Source organism: Anomaloglossus baeobatrachus, chromosome 7 (genome assembly GCF_048569485.1).
Source record: "Anomaloglossus baeobatrachus isolate aAnoBae1 chromosome 7, aAnoBae1.hap1, whole genome shotgun sequence".
In the NCBI taxonomy this organism is placed as follows: domain Eukaryota; kingdom Metazoa; phylum Chordata; class Amphibia; order Anura; family Aromobatidae; genus Anomaloglossus; species Anomaloglossus baeobatrachus.
Window position 1 is genome coordinate 89,793,809 of NC_134359.1, and position 26,197 is coordinate 89,820,005.

Consider the following 26,197-nt stretch of genomic DNA (forward strand, 5'->3'; position numbering starts at 1 on the left):
CCGGGCATCAGCTAGTAACATGACAGTTGTGACATATGCCCTGAAAGACTGGGTCCGGGACCGAGTACCCCATAGCCCTGGGGTGGGACATGGAGGCTCTTGCTGTGTATAAGAGGTTATGTGTGGACTCATACAGTATATATGAGGCTATGTGTAGGCCCATACTGTATATAGTGGCTATGTGGGGGCTCGTGCTATATATAGGCGATGTGTAGGGGCTAACACTATATTTAGGAGGCTATGTGAGGGTTCATACTGTATGTAGGGACTATATGGGTGACTCCTGTTGAATATAGGAGGCTATGTGGGGCTCATACTGTATATAGGGGCTAAGTGACTGCTCATGCTGTATATTGGAGGATGCGTAGGAGACTCATGCTATATATAGGAAGATGTGGGGGGCACATGCTGTATATAGGAGGCTATGTGGGGACTCATGCTGTATTTTGGGGCTATGTGTGGCTCATACTGTATATAGAAGGCTATGTGGGGGGCTCATCATGTATATAGGAAGCTATGTGAGGGCTCAGGCTGTATATAGAAGGGCTAATAGTGTCTATAGTATGCTATGTGGGGGCTAATACTGTCTATAGGGTGCTATGTGAGGGCTAACACTGCCTATAAGAGACTTTTTGGAGCTCCTAGAGGCCTGTGTGTGGTCTCATACTGTATATATAGGGGCCTATGTGGGAGTTCCTGCTGTTTATAGGGCAATGTGTATGAACTCATACTGTATATAGAGGCCTGTTTGTGGACATACTATATATAGTGGGTCTGTATCACAAATGTCTCTCACTGTTGAGAGATTTGTGACCATTCTGTGACCTGAACTTCACATATAGAGGCGCTTTTCCACTTGCGTGCCGCTTCCGACGCAGGAGCATCGGAAGCGATGTGCAAATGACCCTCTGCTGTGGTGTCAGCCGAGGGTCATGCGACTGTGATGCGATCTTGTGATCACATCACAGGAGCAGAGAAGATGGATGGAGCAATTTCCCCCCATCTCCTCCGCTGTCTGTCTCTGCGTGCACCGTACTGCAGTCTCGTAACATGTGAGTGCAGTGCGATTTTACACACACGTGAGCCGAGATTCAGTGCAAATCGCAGCATGCTGCGATTGCACCGAGAGCCCAATTCGTGTGGAGAAAAAACGGGACAGAGGAAACTGTCTCTTGATTAACACTGGTGCAAGTGCAATCCGATTTTTTATCAGATCGCACTCGCACCAGGAAATCGCAGATGGAAAAGCGCCCTACTTCTGAGGCTCTGCATATTAGGGCCATTTCACATTTGCGCTGTTTTGACGGAAACGGGCTCCGTCACACAAAGTACAGTTCATTTATTTACAGTGGAAGCGCGACATCATGTGGACACATGCGGGTACTGCATGGAAAACACAACCTTGTATTGTGTCGCGCTTCAAATGTAAATAAATGAACTGTACTACATTAGTGACGGATTCCGTTTGCGTCAAAACAACGCAAGTGTGAAACTGGCCTCAAACGTATTTGCTCTCTGTTGCGCAGAGAGGGTTAATGTCTTTTTTTCCTTGCTGCTAGCTCCTAATTAGTTGATCTCAGCTGCAGCCGGTTTGTGGCCCCTCCCCTCCTCTTTAAATAGTCACATGATCCATCTCCTGATGCTGTCATATTCACTCTATTCTGACTAGTGGTGGCTGAAGATCCTGCTAGTGGAGTCCTGTCATAAGCAGTCTGGTGTTTTGCTTCAACAGTTGGTGGTAAATCTTTTTGTTTGTATCTCCCTGACTGTCTACCTACCCTTGTGTTGTATTATAGTAGTGGTAGAACTAGCTCTCTTGCTGACCTGCTTACTAGCCCGTGTGAGTGTAGGGTAAGGAAGGGCCTAGACACATGATTGGTGATGGGGTGAAAATACCTGTATGTGGATGTTAGGGAGGGTAGGATACAGCCTCAGGTGAGTGCAGGAGGTCTCCCCATTGTATTGTGTGCCCTGTATATTGTGGCCCTCTCTGGGGGTTCCCTTGTGACAGCCTGTGGGAGCTCATACTGCTGTTTGTGGAGGGTCATACTGTATATAGTAGGCTGTATGTGGGTCAGACTATATGGTGAGGCAGTGTGTGGGTCATACGGTATAAAAAAGGGCAGTGTGGTGGTCAGATTGTAAATAGGGGTCTGTTTGGCCAGACTGGGAAGCTATGAGGGGGATCCTACTGTCTATATAGGGGCCTGGGGGTGGTGGGGGGCTCTTGCTCTCTATATAGAGATCTGTGTGTGGGCTCCTGCTGTCTGTATAAGGGGCTATGTGGGGGGGGGAGGAGGGGGCTCCTGCTGTCTGCATAAGGGGCTATGTGGGGGGGGGGAGGAGGGGGCTCCTGCTGTTTGTGTGGGGTGCTGTGTCTTGGTCATACTGTATAAGAGGGGCTGACAGCATACTTAATTCTGCTCGATATTAAGTGATGCAATTGTAATCATATTTTTATATTGATATGTTAATATTGTGCATAATTAATTTAAGCCTACTGATTCGCCCTTTAACAGTAGTGGTCTCATGTGGCTCCTCAGTAAAATTAATTGCCTACCCCTACTATACACAGGAGCTCTGTATATGGTGTATAATGTAACTGCTAGAGATGAGCGGACCTGTAGATATCTGGGTTTGAATTTGCACGGACTTGAGAAAAAAGTTTTGTTAGGAAACTGAACTTGACCCTGGATGTCAAACCCAATAGAAGTCAATGAGGAACCGAATTTCTGTGCTGAAAAAATGGTCTGCAAAAAGTAAAATGGGGTAAGAGCAGGGAAGTTATACATACAGCTTTTCTTACAATATAACAGCAGTAAAGGTGGTGTCACACGCAGTGATATATCGTGCGATCGCACCCGCCCCCGTCGTTTGTGCATCATGGGCAATTCGTTGCCCGTGGCGCACAATGTCGTTAACCCCCCCTGTCACACGTACTTACCTCCCTAACGACGTCGCTGTGGGTGGCGAATATCCTCTTCCTGAAGGGGGAGGGACGTTTGGCGTCACAGCGACGTCACACAGCGGTCACCCAATAGAAGCGGAGGGGTGGAGATGAGCGGGACATAACATCCCGCCCACCTCCTTCCTTCCTCATTGCCTGTGGGACGCAGGTAAGCTGTGTTCATCGTTCCCGGGATGTCACACATAGCAATGTGTGCTGCCACGGGAACGACGAACAACCGGCTCGCAGAAGGAGGAACAACATTATGAAAATAAACAACATGTCAACGAGCAACGATAAGGTGAGTATTTCTGCTCGTTAACAGTCGTTCGGAGGTGTCATACGCTACGACCTCTCTAACGATGCCGGATGTGCGTCACGAATTCCGAGACCCCGGCGATTTATCGTTAGATAAATTGTAGTGTGTGACGGGGCCTTAAGACTCTTTTCTGGCCCAATTAATCTACATGAATATTTACTGCTTCCCCCGACAACTCTGTGCCACCATCTGGGATTGGTTGCAGATGGCTGTACATACACCCCCCCCCCCCCTCAGTGTTAAGGCCCCGTTACACGCAACGACGTATCTAACGATATATCGCCGGGGTTACAGATTCTGTGATGCACATCCGACATAGTTAGCGACGCTGTTGTGTGTGACAAACACGAACGACCGTTCACAATAGAAAATACTCACCAAATGTCCATCGTTGACACGTCGTTCATTTTCACAAAATCGTTGATTGTAGAGCACACAGGTTGTTCGTCGTTCCCGAGGCAGCACACATCGCTATGTGTGACACCTCGGGAATGACGAACTACAGCTTACCTGGGGCCGCCGGCAATGAGGAAGGAAGGAGGTGGGCGGGATGTTACGGCCGCTCATCTCCACCCCTCAACTTCTATTGGGCGGCCGCTTAGTGATGCCGCTGTGACGCCGCACAAACCGCCCCCTTAGAAAGGAGGCGGATCGCCGGCCACAGCGACGTCGCTAGACAGGCAAGTCCATGTGACGGCTTTTAACGATATTGTGCACCACGGATAGCGATTTGCCCGTGACGCACAACCGACGGGGGCGGGTGCTTTCACCAGCGATATCGCTAGATGTGATGGGGTCTTTAGTGTCTGTGATTGGTTGCAGACCAGTTTTCTGAATTGTAGTGTAAAAAAAACAAATCAATACATTTTAAAGATTGGCTTGGGCTTCGTCCCTTTTTTTTTTTTTTTTTATTTATATATATATGTGTGTGTGTGTGTGTGTGTGTGTGTGTGTGTGTGTGTGTGTGTATATAAAAAATGTTTTAATTAAAAATAGATTGTTGGGTTCCCCCCCTATTTTTTAGAACCAGCCAAGGTAAACCTGACCACTTGAGGTTGGTATTGTCAGGTTGGGAAGGGCCATGGTTATTGGTCCGTCCCAGCCTAAAAATACCACCCCGCAGTTGCTCCAGAACTGAGATCCATTAATACATGGGGTTGATGATAGCTGGTGGCTCCCAGAGTACCCTCTGCCCTATGTGAGCTGCCAACTCTGACATCAGTTGAACTCATTGCTGGCACAGATTTATAGATTGGGTGAAGCTGCTATTACTCACCGGTGGCTAAGGTTAGGGCTAATGGCAGGGTCTCTGAGTCTTTTCCTCTTGGAAGAGGTACTAGACAGGGGTGCCCACTCTCGCCCTTGCTATTTGCTACTGCAGTGGAGCCATTGGCAGTTGCAATACGGACGTCCAGGGAGAGAACGGGATTTAGGTGTGAAACAGTGGAGCAGAAAGTATCATTATATGCGGATGACCTACTTTTATATTTAGACAGGGTACATTCCTCGATTTTGCCGGCAATGGATATCATTCAAGAATTTGGGCGGAGGTCTGGCCTTCGGATTAATTGGTCCAAATCGGCTTTAATGTCGCTAGACCCTCTCCCGGTGGATTTCTCGGACTTGCAGATACCGGTTCCTGTGGTCCGAGAGTTCAAGTATCTGGGAGTAACTCTTAGCCCAAATCTGAAGGATTTCCAGGCCCTAAATCTGGAATCCCTGTTGCAGCGGTTCAGAGCAAAGGTACACACCTGGTGTCGCTTGCCGCTATCAAATATCGGTAGATCCAACTTAATCAAAATGGTAATGATGCCACAATTACTATATCTTATACATAATTCTCCAGTATGGATACGTAGGGAATTTTTTGCAAAAATTAATACATTATTCCGGGAACTTATCTGGAAGAAAAAACAGGCTAGGATTCGACTGGAAGTGCTACAGCGTGGAAAGGAGGAGGGAGGACTGGCGATACCAAACCCATATATATACTATTTAGCCTCCCAGATGCAACATCTTAGGGGTTGGGGCAAAGAAGGAGCATATGATAACAGTGGTGATATAGTGAGAGAGGGATTGGTATGGAAATATCCGGGTTGCCGGTTGGATGTGAGACAAAGACAGATAAATGGGGCACGATATCCCACGTTGGCTATGATACTTCGGGTATGGGACAGAGGTAAGTTTCTTTTGAAGATAAATGGGCCTACGGAGCTCTGGCCACTGTGGCGGAACTCGGATTTGCCAGAAATTAAAAAATTAGTTGGGTTCAGAGGATGGGAAGATAAAGGGATCCATTTAGTGTCACAAGTACTACAAAATAATATTCTTAAGAGTTTTGAGCAATTGAGAACGGAGTTTCACCTCCCGCATGTCTTCTTTTATCAATACTTACAGCTGAGGCACGCACTGGAAAGACAGGGGAGGACAAATCCGGTGACAGTGACACATAATCAAACATTACATATGCTACTTACATCTGAGTCCTCTAAAGCAGTGTTCCCCCAACTCCAGTCCCCAAGGCCCATCAACAGTGCAGGTTTTTGGGATTTCCTTAGTATTGCACAGGTGTTAATGTAATTACCTGCCCAGGTGATGATTCCAACTGCAGTAAAAAGCTAAGGAAATCCTGAAAACATGCACTGTTGGTGGGCCTTGAGGACTGGAGTTGGGGAACCCTGCTCTAAAGGTCTTATTTCTGAACTATACAAAAGATTATTACCTGCCCATCTGGAGACATACCCACTGACTGTTAAAAGTAAATGGGAACGGGACGTTGGTCCCCTGACGGAAGACCAGTGGTCCGACATTCTAGAACAGGTCCCTAAACTGGCGGTTCTCTGAGTGCCAAAGGCTTTCTCAAATATATCTCATCCACAGGGTATATAAAACTCCCAGCCTATTATTCAGGATGGGACTTAGACCAAATGCACAATGTGTTAGGTGTGGACAGGATGATGCCCATTTGATGCATGTTATGTGGGAGTGTGGACACATTGGTGATTTCTGGAAACAAACCCTGAGACTCATAGACCAAATATCATATCACAATCCAGCCGTCACCTCGTTTATGTTTGAGTCTGTGGGAGGGAGGAGTAGACCCGGACTCTCCAACAGCCCTGGGAATAGCACGTATCCTGTATCAAGCAAGAAAGATACTGGCATACCATTGGTTAGATCCTCTCACCAACATTACCAGAGCTTAAAAATAAATTAAATAACGTCATTAGATTGGAAAGGGGAGTTTATTTAAAGAGAAAAACACTGCGAAAGTTTTACAAAATCTGGCAGCCATGGATGAAGTCGCCGGGTCTCCCCTCTGGGGCATTAGTACAGGATACAATTTTGGACCAGTTACTGTTATGCTTGCAGTGAATGGAACATTTGGGGAGTAAAAGTTAAAACTAGTGTTTTACATGGCGGAGTGTACTTTGAGCGGCGCTGTGGGAGGGGCCGGAAGGGTGCGATTGATGACTAAACGGGGAGAGAGAGAGGCAAGCGGGTATGGAAATATGATGTGGAGCGACACGGCTGATGGAGGAGACTTTTCTATTAGACTGAGGTATTATTGCATAATTTAAACTTTTGTTTATCTGTGGAGCCAGGTTATATGTAGGCTCAATTTATATAACTGATCTAAGAATCCTTTTTTCCTTCAGAGGAAGAACCTGATTTATAGACAACATATGTCTTTTCAATGTACGCTTTTACTAGTTATATAAGATGCAATATATTTTCTCTGTATTGATTCTTAGTTGTTTAATAAAAAAAATCTGATTTAAAAAAAAAAAGAACTCATTGCTGGACTGTGGAATTGCAAGACATCTCTGCAGAGCAGTCCAGCAGCGAGTTCACTGGCGGATCAACAGAGTGATGTCACAATTTCTCACAGCCTGGGACTGCCCCGCTAACCTCAGTGTGTCCCAAAGGCTACAATGGCCAATCGCGTTTTCTGTCACTGCAGCCTCTAAATGTAGCTGAGGATCGCTGGCAAATCACAGCTAACATCAACCCCATATATTACCATAGCACCTGGACAATTGGGATGAGCCAGGTAAAAGGCTAGAATTGACGCATCTAATGGATCCCACAATTCTGGGGCAGCTGCGGGCTGGTATTTTTAGGCTGGGATGGGCTAATAACCATGGCCCTTCCCACCCTGATAATGCCAACCCTCAGCTGTCACCTTTACCTTTGCCTTTTTTATTTATTTATTTAAATCTTAGAAGGGATTCCATGCCCTTTTTTATCTTTGATAGAGGGGATTCCATGCCCATTTTAAGATTTAAATAAATAAAAAAGGTAAAGGTGACAGCTGAGGGTTGGCATTCAGGGAGGAAAGGGCCATGGTTATTAGCCCACCCAGCCTAAAAATACCAGCTCGCAGCTGCCCCAGAATTGTGGGATCCATTAGATGTGTCAATTCACCTGGCTCATCCCAATTGCCCAGGTGCTATGGTAATATATGGGGTTGATGTTAGCTGTGATTTGCCAAAAATCATAGCTGCCATCAAGCACTAGGCTAGTAATGGGGTGACGTCTGAGACATCCCCATTACTACCCTGTATGTCAAAATAAATAAACACAGAAAAATACTTTATTTGAAATAAAACACACACACTTTCACCCGTATATTAACCACCAAAACACCCCGTAGGTCCAATGTAATACACGCGACATCCCACGACGATCCTCGGCTACATTTAGAGGCTGCAGTGACAGAAAATGCGATTGGCCATTGTAGCCTTTGGGACACACTGAGGGCAGCGGGGCAGTCCCAGGCTGTGAGAAATTGTGACATCACTCTGTTGATCTGCCGGTGAACTCGCTGCTAGACTGCTCTGCAGAGATGTCTTGCAATTCCACAGTCCAGAAATGAGTTCAACTGAGGGAAGGAGTCTTGCGAGGATACTTTGCATATTCCCAGTGCCTTCTGGGATAAATGAAGAGTCACCGCGAGCTCAAGGAGAACCGGGTTTTGGCCGTTACAGCCGGAAGGAAGACTTCTGAATTTTAGCCTGTCTTCTTCATTGTGAGCGTGAGTGAGCAAAGTGTGAGCAAAAGTAAGTGTGAGTAGAATTGTTTATATTTAGTTGTTTAATTACTTAACATTTGTTTAGTGCTATCCCCATTAGAAAATGTGCTCCACTATTGCTAATGCGATCCAGTGTACATCTTGTCTCATGTATGCAGTCCTTGAAAAGCCGTTCGAGGGTGCATACTGTTGTTCGAGATGTGAGCAAGTTGCACATTTGGAAGCCCAGATACTGGATCTAAATGAGCAGCTGGCAACTCTGAGATGCATTAGCAATATGGAAAGGAGTCTGCTGCTCACTGAGCAGCAGCTTGCTGGGTCAGATGTGGGGGAGGATCGTAGTAGGGAGCGGCAGAACGGTGAGGTAGGTAGCTGGGTGACAGTTAGAAAGGGGGGTAAAGGGAAAAGTGCTAGGAAGGCTAGTCCTGAACTGACACACCCCAATAGGTTTGCAAACTTGGCAGATGAGGGGGATGTCATTACAGGGGTAGCATTGCTGCAGCAAGGCATGACCTCTGAACGCCAGAGGAGTGTCTGCTCCAGTAAGGGGGGGAATAGGAGTGCAGGGCAGGCAAGACAGGTACTGGTAGTGGGGGACTCAATTATTAGGGGGACAGATAGGGCAATCTGTCACAAAGACAGGGATCGCCGAACAGTGTGTTGTCTTCCTGGCGCTCGAGTTCGGCACATCGCTGATCGGGTTGATAGATTACTGGGAGGGGCTGGGGAGGACCCAGCGGTCATTGTACACATTGGCACAAATGACAAAGTTAGAGGTAGGTGGAAGGTCCTTAAAGATGATTTCAGGGAATTAGGTTGTAAGCTTAAAGCATGGACCTCAAAGGTGGTATTTTCGGAAATACTACCTGTGCCACGAGCCACACCAGAGAGGCAAAGAGAGATCAGGGAGGTTAACAGGTGGCTCAGGAATTGGTGTAGGAAAGAGGGTTTTGGGTTCCTGGAGAATTGGGCCGACTTTTCAGTTAGCTACAGATTCTATGCTAGGGATGGGCTGCATCTTAATGGGGAAGGTGCAGCTCTGCTGGGGCAGAAAATGGCTAGAAGGTTGGAGGAGTGTTTAAACTAGGAATGGGGGGCGAGGGTATTCACTTTATAGAAGGGGAATGTAGTGCAGATAGTGACCAGGGCACAAGTAATGAAATTGGGGGTGGTACGGGGGGAAGGGTTAGGACAGTTAATACAGTAAGCAGGAATACAGGTACAGAGTCATACGTAACGTGCATGTACGCTAATGCCCGAAGCCTCACAAATAAGGTGGAGGAATTAGAATTAATATTGTTGGAAGAAAATTATGATATAGTGGGGATATCAGAGACATGGCTGGATGAGAGCTATGACTGGGCTGTTAATTTACAGGGTTATAGCCTATTCAGGAATGACCGTACAAATAAGCGAGGGGGAGGTGTGTGTCTATATGTAAAATCATCCTTAAAACCCATCCTGCGTGACAACATATGTGAGGGTACTGAGAATGTAGAGTCCCTATGGGTGGAGATGAGGGGGGGGAGAATGAATAATAAAATACTGATAGGGGTGTGTTATAAGACGCCGAATATTATGGAAGAGGTAGAGAATCTCCTCATAAAGCAAATTGATAAAGCAGCGAGTCTCGGAGAGGTAATTATTATGGGGGACTTTAACTATCCTGATATAAATTGGGGAACAGAAACTTGCAGTTCCAGCAAAGGAAATAGATTTTTGATAACAATGAAAGATAATTACCTTTCACAAATGGTACAGGACCCCACAAGAGGGGGAGCACTACTAGACCTTGTACTAACCAATAGGCCAGACCGCATATCAAATATACAAGTTGGGGGTTACTTGGGGAATAGTGATCACAAAATAATAAGTTTTCATGTATTCTTTAGTAAGATGTCTAGTAGAGGGGCTACAAGGACACTAAACTTCAGGAAAGCAAATTTTAAACGGTTGAGAGATGATCTTAGTGCAATAAACTGGGATGATGTACTAAGTAATAAAAGTACACAAAGCAAATGGGAGACTTTTATGAGCATCCTGAATAGGGCTTGTGCAGAAAATATACCCTATGGGAACAAACATGCTAGAAATAGGAGGAAACTCCTATGGCTAAATAGAGCTGTAAGGGAAGCAATAAAAGAAAAACAGAAAGCCTTAAAAGAATTAAAGAGGGTAGGTAGTGATGAGGCATTATATAATTATAGAAAATTAAATAAAATATGTAAAAAGCAAATTAAGTTAGCTAAGTTTGAGACAGAGAGACTCATTGCGAGAGAAAGTAAAAATAATCCTAAAATATTCTTTAACTACATAAACAGTAAAAAACTGAAAAGCGATAGTGTTGGCCCCCTTAAAAATAGTCTTGGTGGAAGGGGATGAGGGTAAAGCCAACCTGCTGAATGACTTTTTTTCTACGGTTTTTATACAAGAAAATGCCATGGCAGATGACATGACCAGTGATACCATAAATTCACCCTTGAATATTACCTGCTTAACCCAGCAGGAAGTACGCCGCCGCCTCGAAATCACTAAGGTTGACAAATCTCCGGGCCCGGATGGCATACACCCCAGAGTACTACAGGAATTGAGTTCTGTGATAGATAGACCATTATTTTTAATCTTCTCAGATTCCTTAATAACAGGGTCGGTACCGCAGGACTGGCGCATAGCAAATGTGGTGCCAATATTCAAAAAGGGGACAAAAACTGAGCCGGGAAATTATAGGCCGGTAAGTTTAACCTCTACGGTTGGTAAAATCCTTGAGGGTTTCTTGAGAGATGCTATACTGGAGTATCTCAAGAAAAATAACCTTATGACAGAGTATCAACATGGGTTTATGAGGGATCGATCCTGTCAAACTAATTTGATCAGCTTCTATGAAGAGGTAAGTTCAAGTCTGGACCAGGGAAATGCAGTGGATGTTGTGTATATGGACTTTTCAAAAGCTTTTGATACGGTGCCACACAAAAGGTTGGTACATAAAATGAGAATAATGGGGATAGGGGAAAATATGTGTAACTGGGTTAAAAACTGGCTCAGTGATAGGAAACAAAGGGTGGTTATTAATGGTACGTACTCGGACTGGGTCTCAGTTCATAGTGGGGTACCACAGGGGTCAGTATTGGGCCCGCTTCTTTTCAACATATTTATAAATGACCTTGTTGGGGGCATGCAGAGTAGAATTTCAATATTTGCAGATGATACTAAACTCTGCAGGGTAATCAATACAGAGGAGGATAATTTTATATTACAGGGAGATTTATGTAAATTGGAGGATTGGGCTGAGAAGTGGCAATTGAAGTTTAATGTAGATAAATGTAAGGTCATGCACTTGGGTAGAGGAAATAACATTTATGATTATGTACTTAATTGTAGAACACTGGGTAAAACAGACACAGAAAAAGACTTGGGTGTATGGGTGGATGGTAAACTTCACTTTAGTGGACAGTGTCAGGCAGCTGCTGCCAGGGCTAATAAAATAATGGGATGTATTAAAAGAGGTATAAGTGTTCATGAAAAAAATATAGTTCTACCCCTGTACAAGTCACTAGTGCGACCGCACTTAGAATACTGTGTACAATTCTGGTCACCGATATATAAGAAGGACATAGCTGAACTGGAGAGGGTGCAGAGAAGAGCGACCAAGATTATTAGAGGAATGGGTGGGCTGCAATACCAAGATAGGTTATTAAACTTGGGGTTATTTAGTTTGGAAAAACGAAGGCTTAGGGGGGATCTAATCACAATGTATAAATATATGAGGGGACAGTACAGAGACCTTTCCAAAGATCTTTTTACACCTAGGCCTGCGACTGGAACACGGGGGCATCCGCTACGTCTTGAGGAAAGAAGGTTTAATCATAATCGCAGACGAGGATTCTTTACTGTACGAGCAGTGAGACTATGGAACTCTCTGCCGCATGATGTTGTAATGAGTGATTCACTACTAACATTTAAGCAGAGCCTGGATGCCTTTCTTGAAAAATTTAATATTACCAGTTATGTATATTAGATTTTATGACAGGGTATTGATCCAGGGAACTAGTCTGATTGCCGGATGTGGAGTCAAGAAGGAAATTTTTCCCCATTGGAACTTGTTTGCCACATTGGGGGTTTTTTTGCCTTCCTCTGGATCAACATGTTAGGCTACGGGTTGAACTAGATGGACTTAGAGTCTCCCTTCAACCTTAAAAACTATGATACTATGATACTATGATGTCAGAGTTGGCAGCTCACACAGGGCAGAGGGCACTCTGGGAGCCACCAGCTATCATCAACCCCATGTATTAATGGATGTCCGTTCTGGAGCAGCTGCGGGGTGGTATTTTTAGGCTGGGACGGACCAATAACCATGGCCCTTCCCAACCTGACAATACCAACCTTAAGCGGTCAGGTTTACCTTGGGTGGTTCTAAAAATAGGGGGGGAACCCAACAATCTATTTTTAATTGAAAAAAAAACAAAACAAACTGGGATCCCCTTTTAGTTTTTAAAACCAGCCAAGGTAAATCAGACCACTGGGGGTCCAAGAAGAAAGAACCGAAAGGCACTCACCGGGTTGCTCAAAAAAGGAAGCCGTTTATTCAACCACTATTCACCTGGCTGTTTCTTGTGGTTCAGCTTAATAATAACATATCTGGTATCTCAGAAGTTAATATAAAGCTTTGTAAAAACCATTTCCAACATCTGAATGAGGCATTATTGTATTCTATTAATTTGTGGACCCTGCATGGTTGCTACTAAGTAAAAGTCAGTGTTAGCTAATCAGAGGGGTGTCCATGGGGATTTGGATATCTGCTGCCCTAATATTGGTGGCATAATTGGTTATCAATAGTCGATCTTGGAAACCCCTTTAGCTGTGATGTAGGAAATGTCCAAAGTTTGTCACAAAAGTATTTGTGTTGGATGGAGAAAATGAGGAATATATTATGTCTGTCGTTTTCTTGAAAACCCCCCTCTTACTAATCCTAATCTCCTCCGTTACTTGCACATTGACATGAGATGATATATGTTTCATGTACTATAGGGATGAGACTAAGGATAAAGCGGAGAACAGCGGCCGCATCACCGGGTAAGAGCAGAGATTTACTGAACAAACCTTCTAGATGATTGCTTATTACTGTGTATATCTGACCACACAGAGCGGCCATTTAGGGGTTATTTTTTGTCACCCATATAGTCCCCATGTGAGATCATTGGGATATCCTTTTATATTGTGCACACATTTACCTGTTACACCCATCATGCACACAATACTTTATATTCCTCATACTCTTTCTACTTTTTTTTTTCATTTTTTTTTTTTCTTCCTGCCACACTTCTGCATTTTCTATATAAAACCTGCATTGACATTTGCCTATTCTCACTCTTATTGTCATCTTGTGGAAGTTTCCACTAATGCTGGCCGAATATACTGTTCAGTCTTCTGTCAGTTACGATGAGATGCTGCCACCTTGTGGCCTCTTCTTATGTCAACTACCCTTATACATCCACACATCCAATTTTGAGTGCCTGGCATTACGCATGCGCGGGTTGTGTCCGGCTGGTTCCCGGCTCTCTGTATTTTCCCATGTTCCCTGCATTGTAAACTCTTTGCGGCTCTGCATTCATGTGATGCAGATGTCCATGTTCCCCTGGAAGTCACGATCCAAGCATACGTCACCACATGCTGCACCCTCATCTCACTGACCACATTTGTCTTTTTGAAACCCCCTCCCTAACCCCTAGTGACAGCACCCCCAGGAGGTTAGACGAAATGCTCATTGGGGTTGGGCGTCTCACGCTACAGGATCTCACTGTCACCAGACACCCTTTACCAAACTATTACGTGACTTACAATCTTCACTTTACTATTACCAGGGACCCTTCAGCACAGTACCATGGGGGTCATGATCCATTCTAATGCACTGTCACTTTCCCGTGCAATGCCTGTTCTTTATACTTATTATCATCAGTTTTATTTCCCATTATACTCTCTTCTATTTTACTAGTTGTTTAAATGTTGATCCATATATGTATATTATCATCTCTGCAGTGCATCTACTATTTATGTGACTGCTCTACCATAAGTAGTATTTTCTAGCTTCATTGTTCTACTTGATTACTTTCTTATTTCATCTTCCTGACACTTTTTTTGCATTATATTGATGGATATAATCTTACTATACCCATGTGAATTGTGAGTCCTCCATTACCCCTTAAGCCCGCTACACACGCTTCAATATATCTCACAATCCGTCGTTGGGGTCAAGTTGTAAGTGACGCACATCCGGCATCGTTTGTGAGGTATCTGCGTGTGACATCTTTGTGCGATCAGGATTGAATGCAAAACCGTTGATCGCAAACACATCGTATCTTTCTCTAGAATTGAGCGTTTTGTTGCACGAACCTAGTCAATTGTAACGTGTGACATCCCTCATACGATTTTGGTGTCTGATGCTATGTGCGCAGGTGTGCGCTCTGCACCGCAGCCTAAAAAAGGTCCGCTTCAGAGCGCAGCTGAAAAGCTGCGTTCTGAAGCGCCTCACAATGTCTGTCATTCACTAATCTCTGTCAGTCGGTCACTATCTCTGTCCCTCTCTCTCTGTCCATGTCAGGCTATCCCTCTTACCCCCTCTCTCATACTCACCGATCTCCGGCGCGGCTCTGCACAGCGTTCACACTGCTCCGGCGGCTTTTACTGTTTTGAAAAAGCCGGCCGCCCATTAAACAATCTCGTATTCCCTGCTTTCCCCGCCCACCGGCGCCTATGATTGATTACAGTGAGACACGCCCCCACGCTGAGTGACAGGTGTCACACTGCACCCAATCACAGCAGCCGGTGGGCGTGTCTATACTGTGTAGTGAAATAAATAATTAAATAATTAAAAAAAACGGCGTGCGGTCCCCCCCCAATTTTAAAACCAGCCAGATAAAGCCATACGACTGAAGGCTGGTATTCTCAGGATGGGGAGCTCCACGTTATGGGGAGCCCCCCAGCCTAACAATATCAGCCAACAGCCGCCCAGAATTGCCGCATACATTATATGCGACAGTTCTGGGACTGTACCCGGCTCTTCCCGATTTGCCCTGGTGCGTTGGCAAATCGGGGTAATAAGGAGTTATTGGCAGCCCATAGCTGCCAATAAGTCCTAGATCAATCATGTCAGGCGTCTATGAGACACCTTCCATGATTAATCTGTAAATTACAGTAAATAAACACACACACCTGAAAAATCCTTTATTAGAAATAAAAAACACAAACATATACCCTGGTTCACCACTTTAATCAGCCCCAAAAAGCCCTCCATGTCCGGCGTAATCCAGGATGGTCCAGCGTCGCTTCCAGCGCTGCTGCATGGAGGTGACCGGAGCTGCAGAAGACACAGCCGCTCCGATCACCTCCACGCAGCTAATGAAGACAGCCGTGCGATCAGCTGAGCTGTCACTGAGGTTACCCGCTGTCACTGGATCCAGCGGTGGCCGCGGGTAACCTCAGTGACAGCTCAGCTGATCGCACGGCTGTCTTCATTAGCTGCGTGGAGGTGATCGGAGCGGCTGTGTCTTCTGCAGCTCCGGTCACCTCCATGCAGCAGCGCTGGAAGCGACGCTGGACCATCCTGGATTACGCCGGACATGGAGGGCTTTTTGGGGCTGATTAAAGTGGTGAACCAGGGTATATGTTTGTGTTTTTTATTTCTAATAAAGGATTTTTCAGGTGTGTGTGTTTATTTACTGTAATTTACAGATTAATCATGGAAGGTGTCTCATAGACGCCTGACATGATTGATCTAGGACTTATTGGCAGCTATGGGCTGCCAATAACTCCTTATTACCCCGATTTGCCAACGCACCAGGGCAAATCGGGAAGAGCCGGGTACAGTCCCAGAACTGTCGCATATAATGTATGCGGCAATTCTGGGCGGCTGTTGGCTGATATTGTTAGGCTGGGGGGCTCCCCATAACGTGGAGCTCCCCATCCTGAGAATACCAGCCTTCAGCCGTATGGCTTTATCTGGCTGGTTTTAAAATTGGGGGGGACCGCACGCCGTTTTTTTTAAATTATTTAATTATTTATTTCACTACACAGTATAGACACGCCCACCGGCTGCTGTGATTGGGTGCAGTGTGACACCTGTCACTCAGCGTGGGGGCGTGTCTCACTGTAACCAATCATAGGCGCCGGTGGGCGGGGAAAGCAGGGAATACGAGATTGTTTAATGGGCGGCCGGCTTTTTCAAAACAGTAAAAGCCGCCGGAGCAGTGTGAACGCCGTGCAGTGCCGGGGATTGGTGAGTATGAGAGAGGGCTGCTCAATTCAGTTACTCAGGAGTTTAGCGGTCACCGGTGAGTCCTTCACAGGTGACCGCTAATCAGAGCGCGACACAGACAGAGCCGCAGCATGACAATGAAGTCGGGTGAAGTTCACCCGAGTTCATTCTGAGGGTATGTGCGCACGTTGCTTTTTACCTGCTTTTTACCTGCTTTTTTGCTGCTTTTTCTTCTGCGCTGTTTAATGCCAAAATGGATGTGTTCTTCTATTCAAGCAAAGTCTATGGGAATTTGGGTTTCTTGTTCACACTATGTTGTTCAAAATGCTGCCTTTTTGTGGCAGAACTTTGGTCAAAAACTCAGCTTTGCAGTGCAAAACCCAAATGGCAAAAACAATTGACATGTTGCTTCTTTGAAAAGCTGAGTTTTTGACCAAAGTTCTGCCACAAAAAGGCAGCATTTTGAACAACATAGTGTGAACAAGAAACCCAAATTCCCATAGACTTTGCTTGAATAGAAGAACAAATCCATTTTGGCATTAAACAGCGCAGAAGAAAAAGCAGGTAAAAAGCAACGTGCGCACATACCCTGACAGTGCGGCTCTGTCTGTGTCTGCTGTCACCTGCCATTCAGCTCTGCTACATGGCTGGCTGTGTCTGCTGTCAGCGGCCATGTAGCAGAGCTGAATGGCAGATGACATAGTAAAAACGCATCCCTACACATTACACACGCTTGGCAAGTCAATAAAAAAAAAAGGTGCCCAATGCATACGTCACAGAACACATGATCTAAAGGATCGCACACAAAATTGATCAATTTAACATAGACTACTAACGCTCGTGTGACAGCAAATGAACGACCTACATGCAATCTCATAAGATCCCGTATGCAACCTGGGCGTGTCACATCGCAAATGCGATTGTACAACTAATTGCAACGTGTAAAGTGGGCTTTAGTGTGACATGCCTGTTTTCCCTGCTGAAAGCACAACCATGTGCACTGGTGTAACCTATATTGTTTCATAAAGTATTTACACATAAGTCATTATATATATATATATATATATATATATATGACTTATCACCAGTTTTTTTTCTGCGTATCTCCCTTTTTTTCCTTACCAATTGGTCTACTAACAACCTATGTCCACTATATACATATTTTCATACTTTTTATCTACCTGTATAAACTGTAGTATTTGTATATAATTATTGTGTTACTACACACACTCCTTTACAGCAATACCACAGTATAGCTGTATATAGTAAATATACACCCACTACTGACTTACACTGTACATGAATGGTGGATATCAGTAAGGGGTTAATCGATGGTAGTTTTATTCACTTGAATGGTGCGAGTTGCATTACCAGGCACTTCCATTCATACAGACAGTGACCTCAGCACAGACTATAACCCGTGCTACTTATCTACTGTACTAAGAGTTCAGGAGACCCCCCATATGTCATGCGCCTTCCGCACACATTTGTACAGTAATTGAGTTATTCATTATCACAGTAGATCTGGAAATATCTTGTTACCTTGTTTATATTTTCAGGCTATGCCGCTTTTTCTCCGGGATCTGTTGCCTCGGCAACATCTAAAGCGGTGAGTATACAAGATTCTTTCTGTACATGTATATCCCCAGGTCTGATGTCCTTAAACATCACAAGATATTGATTAACTATACTTGGTATAAGTCATCTATATCACATTAGTGGGGGTCAGACACCACCAGTGATCCAATATGAAGCTGAATTCAATGTATAGTGGTAACCACCAGAAAATGCAGATCAGGTCCTAGATACACTTAGAGCAGATATTATCCAAAAAACTAGAGCCATTACACCGAATTTGTTTTTTACAAAAGTGCAATCAATTTTATTATAACTTAAGGCCCAGTCACACACAACGACTTACCTGCGATCCTGAAAATGATGCGGCCTGATAGGGATCGCAGGTAAGTCGCTGGGAGGTTGCTGGTGAGATGTCACACAGTCAGATCTTACCAGCGATGCAGGAACAATACAGGTCGCAGTGGCGACCTGTATATAACGATCTCTGCAGTCACTGTGATCCTGTCACACAGTGTCAAACACAGCGATGTGTCCTGCCCAGTAGGACATCGCCTTTGAAGAAAATGGCCTGAACCATTCTGCAATGACTAGAGATCTCACAGCAGGGGCCTGATCGCTGGTAGGTGTCACACATAACGAGATCGCTAACGGGACCGCTACTGCGTCACGGAAACCGTGACTCAGCTGCGATCTCGCTAGCGATCTTGTTATGTGTGACAGTACCTTTTATTTTAGTGTTTAAAAACAGATTATCTGTAAAATTGTCCATACATGAAACATTATTTTTTTAACGGTAGAGTACATGGATACAGGGAAAACATAGGGGCCTTCTTCACAGGTAGCACAGCTAATAGTAAATGGGCAACATTATATATACTTCTAGATCCACACTGGAAAGGCATATAGTACCACAGTAATGTGCATACTCTTACACACTTTATATGGTATCCACATGCCACTTCCTGTTAGGCTAATACTAAGTGGGAGCATAGAAAATATTTAAAGTGCATGAGTGAGTGCATAGGCAATTACATAATATAAATTGTATACAAAACATGCTATGCAAATACAGGACAAATCAGCAGTCGTTTTGCAGTATTTCAATATGCATACATTGTATGCAAAGTCGGCAATGGTTTGGCAGAGGAATGTCTCAATATACATACGCATAAATTGCATACAAAACATGCCATGTAAATACAAAACAGATTATAATCACTTAGCAGAGCAGTGTCTCAATACATATATGCATAGATGTTCCTGTTATAATCCCTAATCGTGCTCACAAAGTCAAACCAGTGCTGCTTAAAGATCCAAAATTACACTGGTCGCCATTACCCATGTGGGAGCCAGGGAGCTGTGTTTAGGTGAAGAGGGCTGCTGCAGATGGTCTTTCCAGAATAGATCTTCAATATTGTGAATAGATTGCCCTTAAACATTATTGTTTGTTATCTCCACGCTATATAGGACTAACATCTGGCAACAACAACTATAGCATCTGGCAACAACAACTATAGCATCTGGCAACAACAACTATAGCATCTGGCAACAACAACTATAGCATCTGGCAACAACAACTATAGCATCTGGCAACAACAACTATAGCATCTGGCAACAACAACTATAGCATCTGGCAACAACAACTATAGCATCTGGCAACAACAACTATAGCATCTGGCAACAACAACTATAGCATCTGGCAACAACAACTATAGCATCTGGCAACAACAACTATAGCATCTGGCAACAACAACTATAGCATCTGGCAACAACAACTATAGCATCTGGCAACAACAACTATAGCATCTGGCAACAACAACTATAGCATCTGGCAACAACAACTATAGCATCTGGCAACAACAACTATAGCATCTGGCAACAACAACTATAGCATCTGGCAACAACAACTATAGCATCTGGCAACAACAACTATAGCATCTGGCAACAACAACTATAGCATCTGGCAACAACAACTATAGCATCTGGCAACAACAACTATAGCATCTGGCAACAACAACTATAGCATCTGGCAACAACAACTATAGCATCTGGCAACAACAACTATAGCATCTGGCAACAACAACTATAGCATCTGGCAACAACAACTATAGCATCTGGCAACAACAACTATAGCATCTGGCAACAACAACTATAGCATCTGGCAACAACAACTATAGCATCTGGCAACAACAACTATAGCATCTGGCAACAACAACTATAGCATCTGGCAACAACAACTATAGCATCTGGCAACAACAACTATAGCATCTGGCAACAACAACTATAGCATCTGGCAACAACAACTATAGCATCTGGCAACAACAACTATAGCATCTGGCAACAACAACTATAGCATCTGGCAACAACAACTATAGCATCTGGCAACAACAACTATATGATCCAACTAAGTGAATAAATAATTTATTGTGTGCACACATTACACTTGCATCCATTGGGTAAGAGGAACAAAGGGGCTGTCTGTAAACATTCAGGGAGACCAAGCAGATATCGCACTGCTGCCACCAAGTTGACAGGAACAAACACTCCACTCCCACCAATCTTGAAGAGAATTCGCAACTGACTATTGATGGACGAGAATACGGCTACTTTTGCTACTAGTGATTATTGGGCGCTATCATAGTGAACATAATGTGTGTGTGTGTATATATAGAGAGATAAATAATAATAATAATAAGTTTTATTTTTATAGTGCCAACATATTTTGCAGCGCTTTACAATTAAGAGGGGACATGTACAGACAATATGAGACAATACAAAATTAATATACCAGGAGGAGTGAGGGCCCTGCTCGTAAGCTTACAGTCTATGAGGAAATAGGGGAGACACAAAAGGTGAATGGGGGGGGAGAAAAGCTTGTCATATATGGTCCAGCCATCGATTTAATAGGGTATTCAAAAGCAGCTGCATGAACCCGTCGGTGAGAATTTATACAGATACAGGGGACGAGAACTGGAAGTACATTTTTTGAAGGGCAGAAAGGGACTAGATTAGATGAGGGCAGTGAGTTGATAGGCTAGTCTAAAGAAATGCGTTTTTAGGGCCCGCTTAAAGGTGTGGATGTTGGGAATTAATCGGATTTCTCTTGGTAGTGTGTTCCAGAGCATAGGCGCAGCTCGTGAGAAATCTTGATGGTGCTCCGGCGAAGTGCTGTAACTATAGTCCAATGTGATCTGGTGCAGAGTTTGATCCGGGGCTGCCCTCCACCAATCTCTGCCATTGTTGTATTCAAAATCCTATAAAGACACAGGAGTGTTCACAGGGGAGTGCTAACATGCTTGACATTGGAGAGTCTGGAGAGGGGTGACGTCACTAAGAAGAGGAGGCTGGCGAAGGACACCGAAGAGTCTGGAGAGGGTGACGTCACTAAGAAGAGGAGGCCAGCGCTGGACACAGGAGAGTCTGGAGAGGGGTGACGTCACTAAGAAGAGGAGGCCGGTGCTGGACATTGAAAGCAGCGGTAGTTGAGTATATTATCACACTCACCCTACATCACATGCACATACACACATTAAATGAGTACAAAATTCAATGAGAGGCTTCTTTAGCAATGGTAAGGGTGTTACCAGAAAACATCAGATTTACCTCACCATACTGTCCCCCCTCAACTCTCACTAGTGTTCCTCCTCTGTTCCCACTTATCCATACTGCCCCCCTATGCTCGCACTTATTCATACTGCCCACGCTATGCTCCCACTTTTCCATACTGCCCACTCTATGCTCCCACTTACCCATACTGCTCCTTTATCCTCCCTCTTCTCCCTCTTACCCATACTGCCCCCTCTATGCTCCCACTTTTCTATACTGCCCCTCTATGCTCCCAGTTTTCCATACTGCCCCCTCTATGCTCCCACTTATCCATACTTCCCACTCTATGCTCCCACTTATCCATACTCCCCACTCTATGCTCCCATTTATCCATAAAGCCCCTGTGACGACATGGACTCTCATGGGTTAAAGTTTCTTAAAATTCAGCCAGACAGCATGATAGATTGTTTATAGACAGGGGAGAAGTCCCTCATTGTTTTTACAAGACCCTTGTTGACTCAATGTAATTGTGTTGGCCACTAAAAGCCAGACGTATTGTTCTCCAGACTTTTCCAGTAACCATTGTATTGTAGTTGTGTATTGCTAATGTGATTACCTTAGTAGCCATTGTCGAGTCTGTGACTTGCAGACTCCATGTAGATATCTTCAGTCTTTCTGTAGACATCATTTGGATGAACATTGTCCATACAGCTTGAGATTCATCCAATGGGAGAGGTGCTCTTGTCCAACCAATCGATGAGGACGCAGTGTATCTAAGTGGAAGGCTGTGGCTATAAAAAGGGACTTCTTTAAGCCACCAGGTTGATGGATGCTGATGGATCCAGTCTAAACTCTTTGGAGCTGACTAGAGGATCAGGATATCTTATGGCTTCAATCTAGGGACTCCGGTTCCGGTTGGAGACCACATCCACAGCCTAGGGATTTCGACTCCGGCTGCCAGGATTGTAACATCATACCAGGACTACTAAGGAGGACACTCAGGTTGGGACAGTTCAGTCACCTGTTACAGACTTTGCAGACCTCACACAGCTTCCTAAATCTGGCGCTATTCCTATCTCGGTGAGTGCCCGCCGAAAGCGGGGTGCTGCTGGATTGGAGTAAGTGGCCCTTGGAAGCTCTGAGGCAAGGACATTCTAAATCCCTGGTGAGCCAGCGGAAGGGTGAGACGCTGTTGCCTGTTACATTTGTGTGTTTTGTTGGTTATGTGCCGTTAATATTTTGGGGATCCAATAAAGTCTAATTATTGTGGTTCCCTCACCCTGTGTTGTCTAAGTAGTGTTACGCCCACGGTTAAGGAGGTCGGCGTTCAGTTGGGATGAGCCCTGAGCCACGCTGTCTTTCTAAAGGCGGCGGGTTTTAGCGGACGAGAGCACCCACTGAGCCCCGTGTCTCCACAGCCCCCTCTATGCTTTCACTTATCCATATTTCCCCCCTTTGCTCCCACTTACCTTACTGTCCCCCAAAGTTCATAACTCTTCATACTGCTCCTCTCCTTCTGTTAAAAAATATACTCTTAAATATATTTTTCTTCAAATACGTAAAGCCGCATGAAAGAAAGAACTTCCAAAGATGTAAAAAATAAATGTATTTTATCTATTTAAAAATGGTTGCCAGGGTTCAGTTACAGAAAGGAAAAATAATATACTTTGATAGCTTCACAAAAATAAGAGTTCATTTAGTCCATAATAATCAATGGGAAGTCTTTACCCAACTTTCTTTGATTCCTGAACGGCAATGCTGGGGATGTCATCTCTTAAGCTGGACAGCGTGTCATATCTTGCAGCACTGGAGTCTTCTTACCGCAGGCAGTGTGGAGGAGCGCGCCCAGTAGCCCCCTCCATCGTGTATTATATACCAGCTGTTCAAACCATATAGGGCATTCTAGTGTAACACAGTTGAATATAGTTCCATATTACGTAAGCTTCTAGAAGCTTCGAGAAGCTTCGGGAAGGATTTAAATATATCCCTCCAACATAAACAGAACTATGAACGTATATATCTTACTATGAAATATTTGATAACTTGATGTATTAATTTCAATCATTTTACAATTCCCCCTTGAAGTGGGTGGAGCAACCCCGAAAATTAATTAATACATCATTAAAACAACAAATCTTCTTTCCTTATTTGGCGATAATGGATTAATATCAATAATAATGATGAAGAATAATTAATTTGTAAATTCAATAATATAATAATGTGGATTCCTGTTATGACAGGCTGTGACTGATCAATCATATAAAAATGTATATAACTATACTTCGCTAGACCTAAAAAGAAATGCAAAAACCAAATCCGGTCACCATATGATGTCCTCTGAGTTGATGTCTTCTTATCTCCGATGTAATCCGGCATAAACACAGTCTCTTAGAAATAAATCCTTTGATAAAAATGAATGGTTACCGATTTAGTACAGTCCCGTATTGCGTTTATCATTGTTAGATCAAAGTCCATAAACTTTATTCTTTATTACAAAGTCCATAGCCAATGTTGATAAACCACAGTTCATGAGTGTAGAAGAAGAATAGCAAAAGTCTTTGATGTCTGTGCAGTGCAATTTACATTAGTCACCTTTTATCCTCCATGCTGCCTGTTGTTGAATAACAGATGTTAAGACGTTCTTGGTCAGCACGACAGGGGTTAACTTTAACACGTCATTGCTCTTCTTAGTAACTTTAGGGAGGTCTTAATGCACAGACCATGTGTCATTGTCCATCCTGAAATCATAGGACTATTGTGTTTCTGAGATGCAAGCACAGTAAGTGTATTTTGTATGTTACACAGTCTTATTTGAGACGTTACCTTTTGGACCTTTTTGCAAAATCCCTTTTAACTTTAGGAAAAAATATAAAGTCTTTTTATCTTCTCTAATCTTGATTGAAGACTGATTCATTCCCTAATCTAGATACCAAATATGGCAATAACTATCACTAATAAATGTCACAGCGTACCATAACTCTAATACTATAATACCATGTCATTATTATTATTATCGTAAAAGTATTAATATAATTGATACTCAGAATGATAAAATATTGCATAATGGTATAGACAATAGTATTTTCGTGTAATGACCTTTTTTGTCATTGGTGCATTACCCTTCCAAACCCATAGGTGGCAATGTGTTGAATGTAACCAAAATATAATATAAAGTATGAAACAATATAATGTGTACCTATAACATGTATCATATTATAAATATGAAAGGCAACAATGTGGCTTATTTAGTTAGATCATTTGTAAATTATAAACCAAAGCAAATAACCTTTTAGAAAAGACTGGATGATACCATCAAAACACAATAATACCTATTATAAATTATTATTGATTAAAAATATAATATATATTATTTGTAAATATAGGAAGGTAAACCTAGATGTACCTTAATCTTCCATCTTTATTACTCTAATTTAATTTATTTGATTTGTCTATTATTTATTAAATAACCTACTATAAGAAAATGTGTAACTATAAGTAATATTTCACCCTTAATGTGTTAACATACTAATATAAAAATAATGTATTACCAGAAAGTAAACAATTGTATGTATTGATGAAGGAAGTATCTTTTCTTCCCAAAAAAAAATGGAACTTTTCCCCTTTTCATATGATTCATATTTAATAAAGTAATATTCTTATATTAGATATTACTGAACTAAATATTGAAGTGTTTTCTCAATTGAGATATTTAAAATCTGAAGAAAAAATAAAAATTGTAGAATTAAGATTTTAATTTAAAAATGTGAATATTAAAATAACAATTAATATAAAAAATAGGAATAAAAAGAAAAATGAAAATCGGAATAAAAATAAAACTTGAAATAAAAATAAGGCCTTCTATGTATATAACACCTATGTCTTTAATAATACATAACCTTAATGTTACCAGTATCTTATAAAATTACCAAGCCTATCAATAACCAATAAAAATAATTAAGTCATGTAACCTTGCAAATAATACACTTCTCTTAGTATATAAATGCATTATGATATACTTCAAATATATATTTTTTTTTCCAATTCTTCCTTTGTACTTGAAATATTAATTATTAAAGTATCCTGTAAACACATATATTTATCAAATATAAATGTGTGTGATTGAGACCAAACCTCCCCCTTTCAATATCATGAAATATGATATTATAAAAATTAATATGTTTAGATTAAATTAAATTAAAATTTGTGTGGTATATCTTCAAGACCATATTATCAATATCACTTCCATATTTGAAAAGAAAAAATGATTACCAATCTGTGTATCAGTAAAAGAAGTGACTAACACAAAAAGATATAAGAAAATCAAAACGTTATAACCTTATTCTAGAATGTAACTATTCAGAATAAACCCTTAATAAAAAATCCTAATATCTCTATACTAAAGAAATATGTCTAAGAATTAAAATATATATCTTGTATAAATTCCTTATGTACTATAACTTATTTATTCTATATAGTATACATACATATCTTATAACTTCTAAGTTAAAACAAAAATTCTCT